The sequence below is a fragment of the Topomyia yanbarensis genome, chromosome 3 (assembly GCF_030247195.1).
Source record: "Topomyia yanbarensis strain Yona2022 chromosome 3, ASM3024719v1, whole genome shotgun sequence".
NCBI classification, from domain to species: Eukaryota; Metazoa; Arthropoda; class Insecta; order Diptera; family Culicidae; genus Topomyia; species Topomyia yanbarensis.
The window spans coordinates 173,332,718-173,348,913 of NC_080672.1; the positions used below are offsets into that span (position 1 = coordinate 173,332,718).

Sequence of the window (16,196 nt, forward strand, 5' to 3'; positions counted from 1 at the left end):
TTGTTGCATAAACATATGAAACCATACAATTCTTTAATATTTACCTATATATTCTTTAGTTTATTGATTTACTAGTTATTTATTACATTTTATGGCCGATTTTCGGTTTAGCGTTTTTTGCGATTTACTTCATTGTTTTGATTTTTCTTAGCAGATATGATTTTTTTTTTGCAAAAGTTCTTCATATTCGGCCCATCGCCGGAGTTACAGATACCCTGTAATTGGAGATCGGTTTTATATTTGCAAGAAAAAGAAACAATCTATCTTCGAAAAATTTTCAATATATTTGAGTACATATACATGATACTTTTATTGCATTATAAAATTTTGGCTCTTTTGGGCTGCTCAGTGAGCGCCTACACACTACTATCCCGTCGGTGGTACAGTTTTGAAACAAAGTAAAAACAAAAGCACATCCACGCGTCATCAAATCAGCTAGAGAACTGCTAATGAGTGTTGAGGGTTTTACAGGAAGGAATTTTTTTCCTATGATGCCATTTACAACATTTGCATATCATTTTTTCGCAGATTGAACAACAAAGATCAAGACGAGCTACAGACAAATCAAACTTTCAGGATATTAAAATGTTTTTGTAGCCAGATCAAAATCTTAATTCTGTACAATTTATAAACTGTTGGTTTTACAATATATAGAAACCTATTCTTTCGTTACTGATATTGTGATGCAATCTTTCCTATTGTCGTATCACACCACGTAAGATTTTTTTATGATTATGAAATATATCGTTGAAACGATGCGACAACTATGTGATAGTTGAACGCATTAGAAACATAATAAGTATGTAACAAAAAAGATTATATTGTATAATCAGCTTATTATCACTTGGTCAAGTCTCACATTAAAATATTGGAAAAGTCTCCCCAATATTGCATAACAATTTTTTTTATATTCTCCAAGTCCCCTCTCCCCCATATTGTGACAAAAGTCAAAGTAAACTCAGGTACCAAATTTCAAATCATTTGGACAATTTTAGATGGATTCTTTCATTCTGAGATTTTTCCACTTGATTGATCAAATCCCGATGAGTCCATTGGCTTCGGTATCTTCAATGATTATATCTCCACTTCATTCAATATCAATGATACTGCTTTAATCTTCGTCGCAGAATTAGCTGTTGGTCAGTATACCCTTGGCTCATCGACACATTGCCCACAGATACCTACTTCATCATTTCGGACAGCCTCAGCTCTATCGAGGCTCTTCGTGCGATGAACAATTCCCGTATTTTCTGAGGAAGCTACGGGGGTCCCTCCATACGTTATCTGAAAACGCTGGCAAAACGCGTGGAGCCATTGGGAGTTTGGATGATGGCTACATTCTAATTTTCCCAATGGTATCAACGAAGCCTTGGTTCAGCGGGTTGGATGTAAGTCAGGATTTCGTCTGTAATATCCCGGCTCATGTCCAACCACTACACGTTGGATACGCATTTTCGTGGCTTGCGGAGAGTAGTCTGTGCGCTTATGACGATGACTATCACGACATCAAGCACGTTGTCTGGGTGTGCGCCGGGTATTGTGACGCCAGGTCTCGTCTGAAGAATTCCCTTCGGGCTCGAGGTAGACCACCCAATGCTCCAGTTCGGGATATCCTGGCAACTGCCGACGTCCCCTATATATGTCCCTTATTTATAATTTTATAAAAACGATAAATATCACGATATAGCCTCATTCTGTTTATTTTTCGTTTTTAGAAATCCACTGTCCTGCCTTGCAGTTCCCACCTGTACCCGACCAGACCACTTTCGTCCTCACCACTAAGCCAGCACAAATAAAATTGAAGCCAAAGTGACCTGATGGTCCGACCACCTTTGAACGAATCCCTGCAGGTCTGAATAACACCATCCGTCGACCCGTTTCTTACGTCATGGTAGCCTGAGGCTCTAAGCCAGTGGTTTTCAACCGGGCGTGAATTCACCCCCAAGGATAAATTAGATTAGATTGTGTCTTTCTATATTGTTGCTTACTGAGAGTGTTCAGGAACAAGATTTTAATTAGCAAACTATGGTTTTCATACAATTGAAAATCATATATTTCTGACAGTGTAATGATGGTGAGCAAGTTTCAGAAAGAGTTATATTATGGGGGTCAATATTCGGAAAGCGGTACGTGGAACGAAAATTGTTGAAAACTACTGCTCTAAGCGATGTTACTGATCTTCCGTTTGACTGAATATTGCAAATTTTGCACTTCTCTCCCTGTCATCATGTCTACTCTCTTTTCCCCATTGTTGAATATCCTGCCCAAGCATAAGTCGCCGACACAAAAATCAAATTTTAATGTACTCTTCTAGATAATAAAAGTCAATTATTCCTCTCTTGTTCATCGAATTTTTTTTATAAAAAGCGATTGCTTCCCCTCTTGTATATCTGTATATTGTATTCTTAGTTTTATAAGTATGTATATTGTATTCCCAGTTTTAAGATATTTCATATTCGTACACCTCTAGTGTATATGTTTATTAATACTACTCAAAATAAATGTTTGCGCTATTTAATATAGGTATTGTTTTGTAAATTTGACGCGCCAAATCGTATTCAGAGTTGGCAGCACCCTCTCAGATTCTAATGAAACTTTCTGTACATGAAGACTTTGTCACAAAAAAACCACTTTGCATATTTTGTTTTTCCAAAAATGATCTAGACTGTCTTTTGAAAAGAGCCAAACTTTTTTTACCAATTTTTTTTTCAAATGGCTATAGACTAAAAATGACAAATCCTACATAAAAAATTTGTAGGAGTTAGTAAAATTTTCGAATAAAAATATTGAAAAAATTCTTCATTGACTCCTACACTGAAAAAAATCGATTTTAAAAATTTAAAGTCGATTTACAAAAAAAAACCATTTTGAATTTGTATGAAATTTTGTTCCAAGATAGATAATTATGTTCCCTACCTACCGTCAAAATTCAAGTTGGGCACTTTTGAGGAAAAAAAGTTATTTGAAAAAAACTTTTTCTAGTCCAAACTGATTTTTTTTTCTTCAGTGTATTTTTATCGAAAACTAAACCAATGGAAGTCATAATCATCTCAGAATCCAATAAAACTCAGATTGTGAGAAGAAATTGTCTAATTTAGCAACTAAGCATATTTTTATTAGGGGGTTAACTACTTTTTCATTTTTCAATAAATCGAAATTATTACTTTATCTGAAAGTATAACTCCTCGCGAATGGTTTCCCAAATTTTTATTAAGATCCAAGAAATAGATCAAAAGTTACAGCGCTTCCAAGCGCGCTTCGTCTACCAAGAGCAGTGGTAATTTGAAATTTTAAACTCGATTTCCTCGAAATGTCGTTTTACTAAAAATGGTTTTACCGTGATCACGATTACCGAAAAACTACACAATCATTTTTCTTAATTTTTTTCAATTGATCGTAATTCCTTTTTATTCATAAATTTTTGTTTCATGGATAAGAATTTTTTAATGCAATTTTTAGAGTTTAAGCGATTTTTTACTGAAAACGTTCTCGAATGCAGGAAAAAAATGAGTTTTTATTCAACTAATCGTTAAGGTACGAGGAATACTCATATACTAATACATTTTTTTGAGTTTTAGGTTTTTAGATGATCTATTGGTCTCCAATCGTGACCACCACAAACCTCTTAAATAAAAAAGGGTTTCGGGGAAAAAGCCATAACTCCGCCAATTATCAATTAATTTTTATAAACTTATGCTTGTTTATTTTACTGAAAAATGTACTACCAAATTGTATAAGTTTTATGTAATGAAATCATTCCTTTATTTCTTTAATCAAATTGTCAAACTTTCTTGACATTTTTATCACTAAAAGGTAAGAATCCCATTTAAAAGAGTTTATGTCGTTAAACAAATATTCCATTACTACTTTTTTTTTATTTTCTTGTTTAGTGCAGAGAAAGAATTAGAGAAAGAAATAACCACCAAAACATTATGTATTGAATTTTACATAATTATTTATTTATTTTTATATTTTACATTTGTCTTAAAACTATCTTCATGCATGCTATTTTGTATTATTTCTATACAAGGAATTCAATTATTTTTGGTTCATCTTCTGAATTAGAATACCTTTTCGTCTCTAATTTGCCCCCAGGAATAGGCACAAAACTGTGGAATTTTTGAGTTCCAGATATTGTTTTGGCGTTATTATACAGCTCTTAGGGTTCTTCTGACATTTTGTTGTGCTGTTCAGTGAATATGTAGCAGAAAATTAATTTTGTGATATTTTTATCAGTTTTTTCACATGTCCAGTTATATTACTTTTGGGGACTTGTTATGGTATTTCCATAGTCGCGATCAAGACTAGCTTTTTTGCCATTCGCTTGAGAGTGCCACCAATAGCATCATAGGGTCCATTTCTATGGGATGTTGCAAAAATGCCATTCTGCACTTAATTCGTACTTTGACTCGAATCTACACAAGCTTGCGAAGTTTTTCTTATTTTTGTATTGTGCTGCTGCTCCATCAGACATAAAATCAATTTTAGAAAAGTTTGTCAATTGTTTCCTAAAATTTATCAGTTTTGAGAGGAACAAATGAACTGCAGTCTTAAAGTTCTCCAGTCTTCTTGTCTTCCAGTCTTTTGGTCTTCCAAACTTCCAGTCTTCCGATTTTCCAGTCTTCCAGTCTTCATTCAAGTTTGTTATGAATATATACCAAATTCGTTACTGATACTTTTTGCATGTATCAGACAACTAGCAGCTGGGTAAATGGATTCCAAGACGATCATGACTTTCATTGGTTTAGTGTTCGACAAAAACACTGATGAAAAAAATCAGTTTGAACAAGGTAAAGCTTTTTTCAAATAACTTTTTTTCCTCAAAAGTGCCCAACATGAATTTTTGACGGTAGGTAGGGAACATAATTATCTATCTTGAAACACAATTTCATCCAAATCAAAAATGATTTTTTTTTGTAAATCGACTTTAAATTTTTAAAATCGATTTTTTTTGCCTTTCTCATATAAAGAAAGGCTATGCAATCACTGTAAAAATCGACTTTTTAACCGAGCCCCGGAGGGCCGAGTATCATACACCATTCGATTCAGTTCGTCGAGATCGGCAAATGTCTGTGTGTGTATGTATGTGTGTGTGTATGTGTGTGTGTATGTGTGTGTGTCATTTAAACTCACACAATTTTCTCAGAGATGGCTGAACCGATTTTCGCAAACTTAGTTTCATCTGAAAGGTATAACGCTCCCATAAGCTGCTATTGAATTTTTAGTTGATCCGACTTCCGGTTCCGGAGTTACGGGTTGAAGAGTGTGGTCACACAGCAAATTTCCATATAAACTGGTACCACCATAATGCTCAAATGATGTAAAACATATTAAAATTGATGTAACATTACTCTAGTTTGCGGGTCTGGATCACTAATGATCAATCAAAGCAGCTTTGACCACATTGGCCACCTATGACGGTTCATGACGCCCTCGGGGAACCCGCCAAGTTCCTAAGCTAATATCACACCCATTCCACAACGAATTCTCTACCGATTTTTACGAACTTAATTTCAAATGAAAGATACAGTAATGCCATTGACTGCTGCTGAACTTCATTCGGTTCTGACTCTTGCTTCCGGAGTTACAGGGGTGTTAGTAAGGATACACTGGAATTTCCCATATAAATCGGTACAATCGTAATACCTCAGAGGCTAAAAACTATTGAAATGGTCACCAAATTACTTCTAATCGTAGATCTAGATCACTGATTGCCATTCAAACATTCTTTGAATATATTGTCCACTATCGACGATTCCGGAAGTCCGGAATTCCGGGCATATTCCACAATTAAAGTCACATCGGTTCATCGGTGATGACTGAACCGATTTTCTCAAACCAAGTCTCAAATGAAAGGCAAAATATGCAGTTGAGTATTGCGTAGCCGCCCCTTCCCCCCCTCCCCACCTTGCCCTTACACCTCCCTCCTTCATCACTCCCCTCTTCTTGGATCACCCTCACGCCCAGATTTCCTTCATCCACCCCGTATACCGAAATAAGATGAAGGATTTCTGACGCATCCTCCACACCCACTCTACTAAACCCCCATTCCCTACACGTTCAAACGCATTCCACCAACCTTTGCAAATTATAATCACATGAAGATAACATTGAACTCATGCTTATTAAGCTAATTAAATATTATTCTTTTGCCTTTCTTATATAGAAAGGTTATGCAATTGCTCCAAAAACCGACTTTCATATATAACATTCGACTCAGTTCGCCGAGATCGCAAAATATCTGTGTGTATGTATGTATGTATGTGTGTATGTGTATGTGTGTATGTATGTGTGTGTATGTGCGGATTTGTTAACAAAATGTCCACATCGATTACTCGGAGATGGCTGAACCGATTTTTACAAACTAAGATTCAAATGAAAGGTATAATATTCCCATAGGTTGCTATTGAATTTCATTTTCAACCGACATCTTGTTCCGAATTACGAGTTGAAGAGTATGGTTACAAAACAAAATTTGTTGATTTGTCCACATCGGTTTCTCGGAATTTTCTGAACCGATTTTGACAAACTTAATTTTAAATGAAAGGTCCATCAGCTGCTGTTGAATTTTGTGTGGATCCGAGTTCTGGTTCCTGAATTACAGGGTGATACGTACGATCACGCAGCAAATCCCGATTCTAACGAATTCTGCGATGAATGTAAAAAGGTGATTTTTTTTCCAAAATGTAAACACAACTGTTGAATTTTTAGATCTAGGTCCTCAACAGTCATTCAAAGTCTCTTTGGCCACACTGGCCACCATCGACGGATCCGGAAGCATCCAAAGTCAGAATAACGGTTATATTGGTTTCTCGAAAATGGCTAGATTTGCTCAACTTAGTCTCAAATGAAAGGTGTTGCGTCCCCAGAAACTGATATTAAATTCCATCTCCATCCGACTTCCAGCACCGGAGTTACGGGTTGTGGAGGTCGATCACATAGAAAACTCCGATTCAAACCGATACCGCGATGAATGCAAAAAGGTGCTCTTATATATACTTACCAAGTGTAATAAGAATGAAAGACATTTCCATAAAGTTATATTGTACGAACCAGCTATTAAATCATAGTTTGGAGAAATGAGAAAGGCACAATTGCACCTCTAGGTGGATTAAAACAGGTTTTTTCAGTGTAGGAGTCGATGAAGAATTTTTTCAATATTTTTATTCGAAAATTTGACTAATTTTGTGAAACCTACTCCTACAACATTTTTTGTAGGATTTGTCATTTTTAGACTATAGCCATTTTAAAAAAAATGGTAAAAAAAGTTTCGCCCTTTTCAAAAGACAGTCTAGATCATTTTTGGAAAAACAAAATATGCAAAGTGGCTTTTTGTGACAAAGTCTTCATGTACAGAAAGTTTCATTAAAATCTGAGAGGGTGCTGCCAACATTTGTTCGAGTTGGCGCGAAATTCGTCATTTGTAAATTGTTTTTCTTAGAAAAATAGATTTTATGAGTACAGAAAAGTGACACAGTTTCCTCTACACTAGTTTAAGAAATTCCCTCAAATAAACCTAATGGTTAAAAAAGTAAATGGCAGTTAGTGCTATTATGGGACGGAAACTAATTATTACTCACTAAAATGATGCTAAACCACTTCATGAAATCTTTGAAATTGTTCAATGGTGGTGTCCAACTATTTAACATGTCGTTTAAAACTTTTATGGGGCGAAACGTAGAGCAGATATTTCGAAAAACTTGAACTGTAAAAAATTTACGATGAGGGATAAGCGATTTATAATTAGAAAAATTTGGGTAATTCGAGTATTTAATGTTATATACATGGTAAATAATTTGAATCATAGTATTTAACTATAAGTCTGCTTTGGTACGGTTCGTAATTTACGGAGAACGGACAATTACAATGCCTGTGTTCTGAGCAAGAAGCCGTTCATCAATGACGACAAGAACAAAGGTTTGATTTTTAATTTACTAAACAACATTGCAACATTTTATCGTAATATTGGGAAGAATGTTAACTTTGTCTACGAAGTCCAAATTCAACATCTTTGACTCAAATGGCTGTTGTTTCGGGAAGAGAAAATCGAACTCAAACCTGGACGTAAAAGCCTTATAACAGCAGCTAAGCGCAGGGACAGTGGAGGTGGAGTTATTGTATGGGGTATTATATGTCCACTAGAAGTGCTAGAAATTTGGTCTTCATTGATGGAATGATAGATCAGAATGCGTATTTTAATATGAATATCTTAAAATAAATTTTAAAGCAAAACTTCCCTAAAACGGTACTTTTACTAAAAAATGGTGGATATTGGAAATCAGGAGAAGAACCTAAAGCATAGTTCAATACACACAAAAACTAGTGGTCAGCATTCCAATACGTTTGAAAATTGTAATTACAAACAAGAGCTACCACATTTAATATTTATTATAGAAATTTTAATTGATTCAAAAAAAAATGTGTGCTGTACGAATATGAGATTGAGTGTATATTTGATTATCTTTAGAATTATGATTATTTTTGAAAAAATGAGCATTTGTAGTCGAAAGATAATTATTGTATCTTCCTTATGCTGTAACTCTCTCTACATAAATAAAATATCTCGTAAACTAATTTTTTACTTGTAAAATGCATATAAGCATTCCGCATAGTGGTGTGCGAAAATGAGACTTTGTCACTTTAAAACCTCTCATGAAAGAACATTGCCCCTCTCCCCCCTGCTTTCGTAGATCGATTTGTATTTCTAGTTTTAAAATAGCAGTAAATTTTTTTCCTCTTATGCCATTTAAAAACAAAAAATCACAGTTGTAAGCTATTAATTTTAAGATATTTGAAATGCATAACCCATGCCCATCAAATAAACGAACTTATAAATTAGTGTTTCAGATCTGAGCTCGTCATCTTTTCTATCTGCCTTGTAATCTTCGATGGTTTTGGTTCATCAATTTGTGTTTAAATATATCAAGAAAGTTATCATTTCAACAAACTTAGCTTAGCTATCATCTAACATTAACTTAATCCATTCCGTTCAGTAATTATTATTTTTTTTCAAAATTGGCGCATCTATATCTGTACCGTGAGCAATATTTATGCAAACTTTCATCCAGATCATTTAGAGAGGCCGTCGCGTGCACCTCACTGGTCCTTGTCCAATAATATCCCCTACTTTACCTCGATGATTTTGATTGAAATCGTTAACGTCAAGAGAATTTCTACAGAAAATTCGACTTAAATCCGCTTCTGACTTGTTCCTGTTCTTTTTTTTCATCTCGTAGGTCAGAAGCGGATCAATCGACTCTTGATAGATATAATAAACTATGCTAACAGTGTTATCCCATACTGTGTGAAATTTCAAGGTGGGGGCGGGCGAAAATAAATGGCTTTCTTTCACTTGTCGTTGGATTCGTGATTGAGTGTGCCACCGAACGGCCATTCGCACGACTACTTCATCACACCATCAAACGCGTGCCGCGACGGCAATGACCGCATACAAATTTACACAGCTTATCTGGAACGACTGGATCGAGCCGAACTGAATGCTGTAGCTACATTATTAGCGCAGCACGACTAGATTTAGAGTTCTCTTTACGGCGCCACGATGTCTCAGTCTGTTATTGCTATCTGTCTATGAATGGTACTCCGATCGAGCACGTGAAATGTCAATACGCTCATTTGAAAAGGATTCGAAGTATTTTTTTTCGATTTCTATGTTGTTGACAGGCTTCTATTGTGATGACACGAACGTACCGCCCTAGCGGGCATTGTTTTAACCGGGACATCGCAGAAGTCTATGTACATACCTTTGAATCGCCTAAGATTATTTGAGTACATCACAATAAATCTGGTAAAAAGCGTGGATATAAAGGATATTTCACAAATATTGGAACAGAATTACAAATAACATGGGAAATAGCAAAAAAGTGCAATGGTTAAAAAGCATATCAACCGAAAAACCTAATCCCACGAGCCACACAGACAACTTCATTACTGTTTTTTCATTGAATCTCAGACTGCATTTGTGGAAGATTTCCAGTTGGCGCATCTTTTGTAAAAAATTCTGAAACTTTTGAGAAAAACGGAGGTGCACTTTACCCTTGGGGAACGTTTTATCTCATATTGCGCTAAACCAGCGGTTCTCAACCTTTTTCGTACCACGGACCCCTTAGAAATCACCCTGGGTTGCAGCGAACCCCCACGGATAAACATCTATTTTATATGAAATCAATATGTTGTTTTTAGTTTGTTAGGAAACAAGACTTGAAGTTTCAATATACTCGGAAAATATATTTTTCTTTGCGGACCCCCAACAATGACTTCACGGCCCCCTAGGGGTCCGCGGACCCCAGGTTGAGAATCACAGCCCTAAACAGTAAAGCAGCACTATTAACTCTGGTCCGAACCTTTTCTCAACTTCGCGTCAAGATTTACCAGAACAGATTAACTAACCCAACATAAAAGCAATAAAGGTAATCCAAATAGCAAGCGACCTGTCAAAATATCCTTGAGTTTTAGCTCTGTTTACCGAAGTTTGTCTATGAACCAAAAGTTCGGATGCGCTATTGCATTACTGCAGAGATGGTCAGATAATATAATGCTATATAATCTGATTCACAAAGATCACACGAATAATACTCAGCACGCTGAATAATTGCAATGTGATAATTAAGTTTGCAATGTCCAGTTAGTAACATGACTAGAACACCGCAATTGTGATTGGAAAAATGCAAAATGTATCTAGCTGGTGAACGGTATTGGTTTAATTCTAATCACATTTCACAATAGTATGCTCCAGCACTGGTGAAGCCTTCCAACAAAGAACAACGAATTCTTCAAGTTGCCTCTCCATAAAACTAGACAGATATTACTTGTGAGGAGGATTTATTACATTCAAAATGTTAAGAGGAAAACTACATACCCACTTTCATTTTTTATTTATTCGAAAAATGTCCAGCACCATAATGCACAGTAAGACATGTCTTTTTTTGCGTTTTGTTATCAGGCTTATGCATTAAATAGTGCACCTCTCCCGTGTACAGCAGAGTTCAATTAATTGGAATGCAATGGATTTACCTGTCAGAAAGCTTCGTTTTTCTTTACGTGGGAAACTAGCCTAGCTACCATAAATGTAAGCGCCACACCAACCTCGATTTTTTGCAGCTGTATAATCAAGAATCGTAATGTAACTTCGAAATGTCATACTGTCACACATCTCAGCAAAACCATTGACCGCAGCTGAACGGTTGAAACAAGAGATAACATGCGCCCGATTTGCAATCTGTTACCAACCGTCAAATCCGGCACCTACTGGCACTGGTCATTGTACTGATCCGAGTCGTAGCCAGCTGTAAACCAATGAAATTTCCCGTTTCCGTTCCAAATACAACACGACACAAAATCGACACAATTGGACACCGTACAAACAGCGCATTCAACAGTACTGAAACTGTCGCACAGCTGTCCTCCTGTCGATTTTCAGTATCCGCTGTTGTTGTACAACCTCCAGTTTCTGAACTGAAATTGACACTATACAACTGCCACATTTCGCCATCCGTTATGGCTCCATTGAGTTGGAAATTAAAAAGCCGCCTATCTGTGGTCTTCCAGCATTATTACTTTAGCCGAGGATAATACTGGTCATTTCTTGCCATCTTGACGTCTGTCGCTCCTTCCTACCGTCGGTCGGTCCAAGCGAGGATGATGCGGCGCTGGTTGGGATTCTTTTCCTTGCCACATGTTTCTCGGATAACCCGATAGTTTTTCCCCTTCCTACAGAAAATTTATATCACACCGAAAATATGGCAGCAAAATAGCACGTCAAGCAGTTTGAGCGAAACTATCTACTGGCAGCCGTTTCGGGGCGAGTATATCGAGGAGTCTCAGTGGGCTATTTGGCGGTCAGATCTAAGTGAATCGCTGGTGTTGAATAAAACATTTCAATACCTATATCCGGGTACCGGCGAGAAAAGATATTTCACTTTTTCACATCCTTTAGCTCGGATTTGATATATTTTAATGCCATTCAATAAATTCGCCAAGAGCGTGTGGGCGTTTTTATTGACGCATGCTGAGCGATTATTTTTGGGATCCAAACAGGAACGAACCAGTTATAAAACACAAATGATGAAGGTCAGTTTTAGGATTAATGAAGATACTGGCATCGAAGGAATATTTAATCGACCTTGAAAAAACTAAATGGTATGTAAATGGAAGAAAATGAATGTTAGCAACTTTACAGCATTATGTAGATCGAGGGGAAGAAATCTCAATCGGGAGTATCAGTTTGAACCTAATGAAGAAATTTTGAAAACAAGATAAAACAAACATGTCAACATAATGGGTAGGGGTAACCTAATGGATAAGGGTAAACTTAATCTGGGGAATATTTTGAAATTTTTCGCAAGCGACAATAATTTATCATCTTCAAGCAAAACAAAAGCGAAACGAGAAAAATATGTCATGAAAAGCAATTGCACTCCATCGCAGCAACAGCAAGTGCACTCTTGAGTCGGTGAAGAGACCGAAGGATTTATGGAACGAGCTTTTTTAAAAACCGTGTTAGGGACCATTCATAAATTACGTAACGCAAAAATTGCCCAAAATTGACTCCCCCCTCCCCCCATGTAACAAATTGTCACAAATTTCTCCATCCCCCCCTCCCCTATTACGTAACAAATTCCCAGAAAATTTTTTTTTTCTTCGGTGAAAACATGTTACGTAACGATCTAGCTAACTCCCCCTCCCCCCTATGTCACAACATGTCACAACTTGTTGTACCCCCTCCCCCCCCCCTAAAAGCGTTACGTAATTTATGAATGGTCCCTTATGTACAATGAACCAATATATCATTTCGCTGATGGTACATTTCTCAATCAATCAAAACTAATTCTATTTTCGACCAGGGCCAAAATCATAACGTCTCAGGGAGATTTGGTTGAATAAGGGAGGTTACATAGGCTACTAATTGTCAAAAATATTAAAGTCTTAAAATCATTGCATTTGAAAATTTTTAATGCAATGGATTACAATACACCTATTTCATTGACCAGGTGCTTTTTTGGATTTCATAGGGAAGAGAGAGTTCCTGTAAAATATAACTATTAATTTACAAATAAAAGTGTTCTTTTTCATATTTACGACTGTGCCTAACTATAAAATATTGGAATAAAAAATATTTTTAGAGAAAACTCAAAATTTCATGTATTTTTATCTCACACCTATTTTATTGGCCAGCAGTGTATTTTAAAATTTAATGATGTGTGTATTTTTGCGTTGAAAGTTTCGATATTGATATTGGTTAATGAACTCAAAATTTTCAAATCCAGATATTTCACCAAATGTCAGTCCATCAAAAGGTATAATTAGGGAAAATGTACTTTTGCATATAAAATATTTAAATTAATCCATAAAGAATTGTAAAACGATCCATAAAAAAGTTGTCCATGTTCCATAAAACAAAACTGAAAATCCATAAAACAGTGTGAATGATCCATAAAAAAGGGTGATTTGATCCATAGATTATGTAAAATTGAACCATAAAATGGTCGCAAAAGAGCACTAAAATAATAATAAAAGAGCAATTAAAATCAACTAATGCACCATAACAATATTGGAAATGTTCCATAAAATGATACATTTTGCGCCATAAATTAACTGACATTGATCCATAGAATATTAACAATGTACATTAAAACACGTCGATATGTTCCATAATATCGGCAAAAATGTTCCACGGTATTACAAAATGGAGCAATAAAATGTCAGAAAAAGTTCCATAAATTCGATGAATTTTTCTTGGTCCATAGAAGATGTACAAATGAACATTAGAAATGATTCATATATCGACGTTAAATTATGGCTCATGGATATTTACAAAACGATCCATAAGAAAAGAAAATGTAAAACGATCCATTAATATGTGCTTATGAACTAGAAAAAATAAATTTAATGAATTCATGCGAAATTTTATGGTAAACTGAAAAAATAAGTTGTGCTTAACAATTCTCATAACAGTGCCAGTGTTTTAACAAGTGAGCTTATACTGGGAGCTAGTGTGATGCGGCTTGGCCGCATATCCGAGGCCAAGGATCCGAAGCGGCGGAAAGCCGCTGAGGATTCGTTGGACGAGGCATTGATTAACCCGTAGCTGAAATTGCAAGCAAACCTGTGGTCCTCTCGTTTGCCCGGTTTACTTAAACATAGGGACTATAGCTAGTTAAAAGCCGTAATTTTAGTTTTGTTGGTTTGAAAATCTACATGTAATACAGGAAAAATCAATTAATCCATCTAAAAGTGTGACGGAACCATACACCACCAAACATATGTACTATTTGTATAATTGATTATGAAAATGTTCTTAATTTTATCAACCAGGAAAATTTATCAATTCACTTGAGTCGGATTACGCAAGGTTTCTTCTAGTTGGAGTTTTTTGACCTTGAGTGTGAGGTTTGTTCAGAAAACGAGGGCAGAACTTGCACCAGAGAGATAGCTATTATTTGGGTATTTGTCAATGTTTCGCATAAACTAATCATCCTGGTTCTTGTAAATGTGAAGTCACTATGTAAGGTTTGCACGCTTAATTCCGCTATTACTAGATTGAGTTTTACCATTTATACACCAACCTATTCAGAAACGTCTAATATAAATATTGGTAATCATTTAATAACTGCAATAAAAGCAGTCTTTTGAAAACCGGTAAAATTGAAAAGTTTACGAAAAAAAGGAAAATTGCCATTCGTGAGGCAGATGTTTCAGGCAGAGACGTCAATAGGAAGCTCCTTAGTGGCTCAATCAAACACGAAAAGTTAGGGTGGGCGTAGCGTAGTTGGTAAATTGATTGCCTTGTACGCAGCGCACTTGGGTTCGAGTCCCGACCCCGCACATAGGGTTAGAAATTTTTCATAAGAGATTTTTCTAACCCGAAGAGGCGAATGACCTTAAGGTTAAAACCTCTATAATCGAAATAAAGAAAACACGAAAAGTCATAAATAGAGATGACGCGTGCCTGTTTGAATCAGTTGCGTTTTGCCATGCGAGCAAAAAGACGTCTGGACTGTATAAGTGATACACGCTATAGATTTTCGACAACGATGGTATTTGCACACACTCACACCTAAGTGCGCCAAAAATGAAAAGGTATAAACATAGGTGCCGCGCGAGTGTCAAAATCAGTTGCTGCTTTTATGCCGAAGGAATAACGTTATGATTATATCGTCCAGACGGTACAATCGTTCGTGTACATGCAATGTTTCAAATCGAGCAAGGTGAGGAGTGGACGATAAATTTTGTAGACAGCAATTAAACGGGTTCATTTTTTATACTGTATGCGAGTTAATGCCATCACTACCGAAAATCCATAGTAGACGCTATAAATTTTCGGCAGTGTTTGAATTTATTCGCATACTGTTAAACCGTTTAAATGACGACTCAGACGATACACCAGCTTCCGCCAACGTCAACGGAACGTCACCGTTCCGTCAGGATAAGCTAAATGCGTTTCTCTTGTGCTCGTTCACACGTGCCGTACGTCAAAACGATCCGTACCGTTGAATCTGAATGCTGCCATTTAACTGCATGTAACTAATCTTGACGTTCCGTACCGGTGACGGAAGCCTGATGTATCGTGTGAATCGTACTTAAAACTTGCACCCGTTTCCTTTTTCTGTGCAAAGTTTATCGTGCACTCATCACCGTGCACGTATGGTATTGCGATAGGTACGGGCCATGTACACACGATGATTTGGAATGTGGGTGGGAAGGGTAGGTTTTGGAATGGGTTCAACACGGCGCACAGTGGCGGGTCTTCAAACAAAAGTCGGACAAAACCTCAAATGTTACCTAATTTGGCTGAAAATCACAATTTAAGTTAATTTTGAGGTGCTGTCAAAAGTCGTAAAATATTAAATGCATTTTTCCATACAGTGTCATTGAACCTTTCTTATAACTATGATCCCGTTTTCATGATAGATTGTCCGTTACTGTTCACCAATGTCAACAATATCATAAAATATGAAGAACACTACTTTAAATCCATTGTATAACGTGTTGGTTTACTGTAGATTGTCTAACTATTTTACACAAAACACTATGCGCCTCCATATCAGCAACAAAGCTTTAAAATCTCCTTAAACCTTTTTGCGCACCTAGGCGCAGAACGAGACCATGATATTCGAAAAGTAGAGGTTATTTCCCATAGAATGTATATTATGCGACCGTTCCGAAATGATTCCGAAATT

At 36.3% G+C, this 16,196-nt stretch overlaps 1 protein-coding gene across 1 annotated transcript in view; it reads right to left on the minus strand.

Annotated features, from left to right (window-relative positions):
• Nucleotides 1-16,196, minus strand: part of LOC131694092 (zwei Ig domain protein zig-8-like) — a 683,919-nt gene that overhangs the window by 184,933 nt on the left and 482,790 nt on the right. The gene's annotated exons all lie outside the window — the stretch shown is intronic.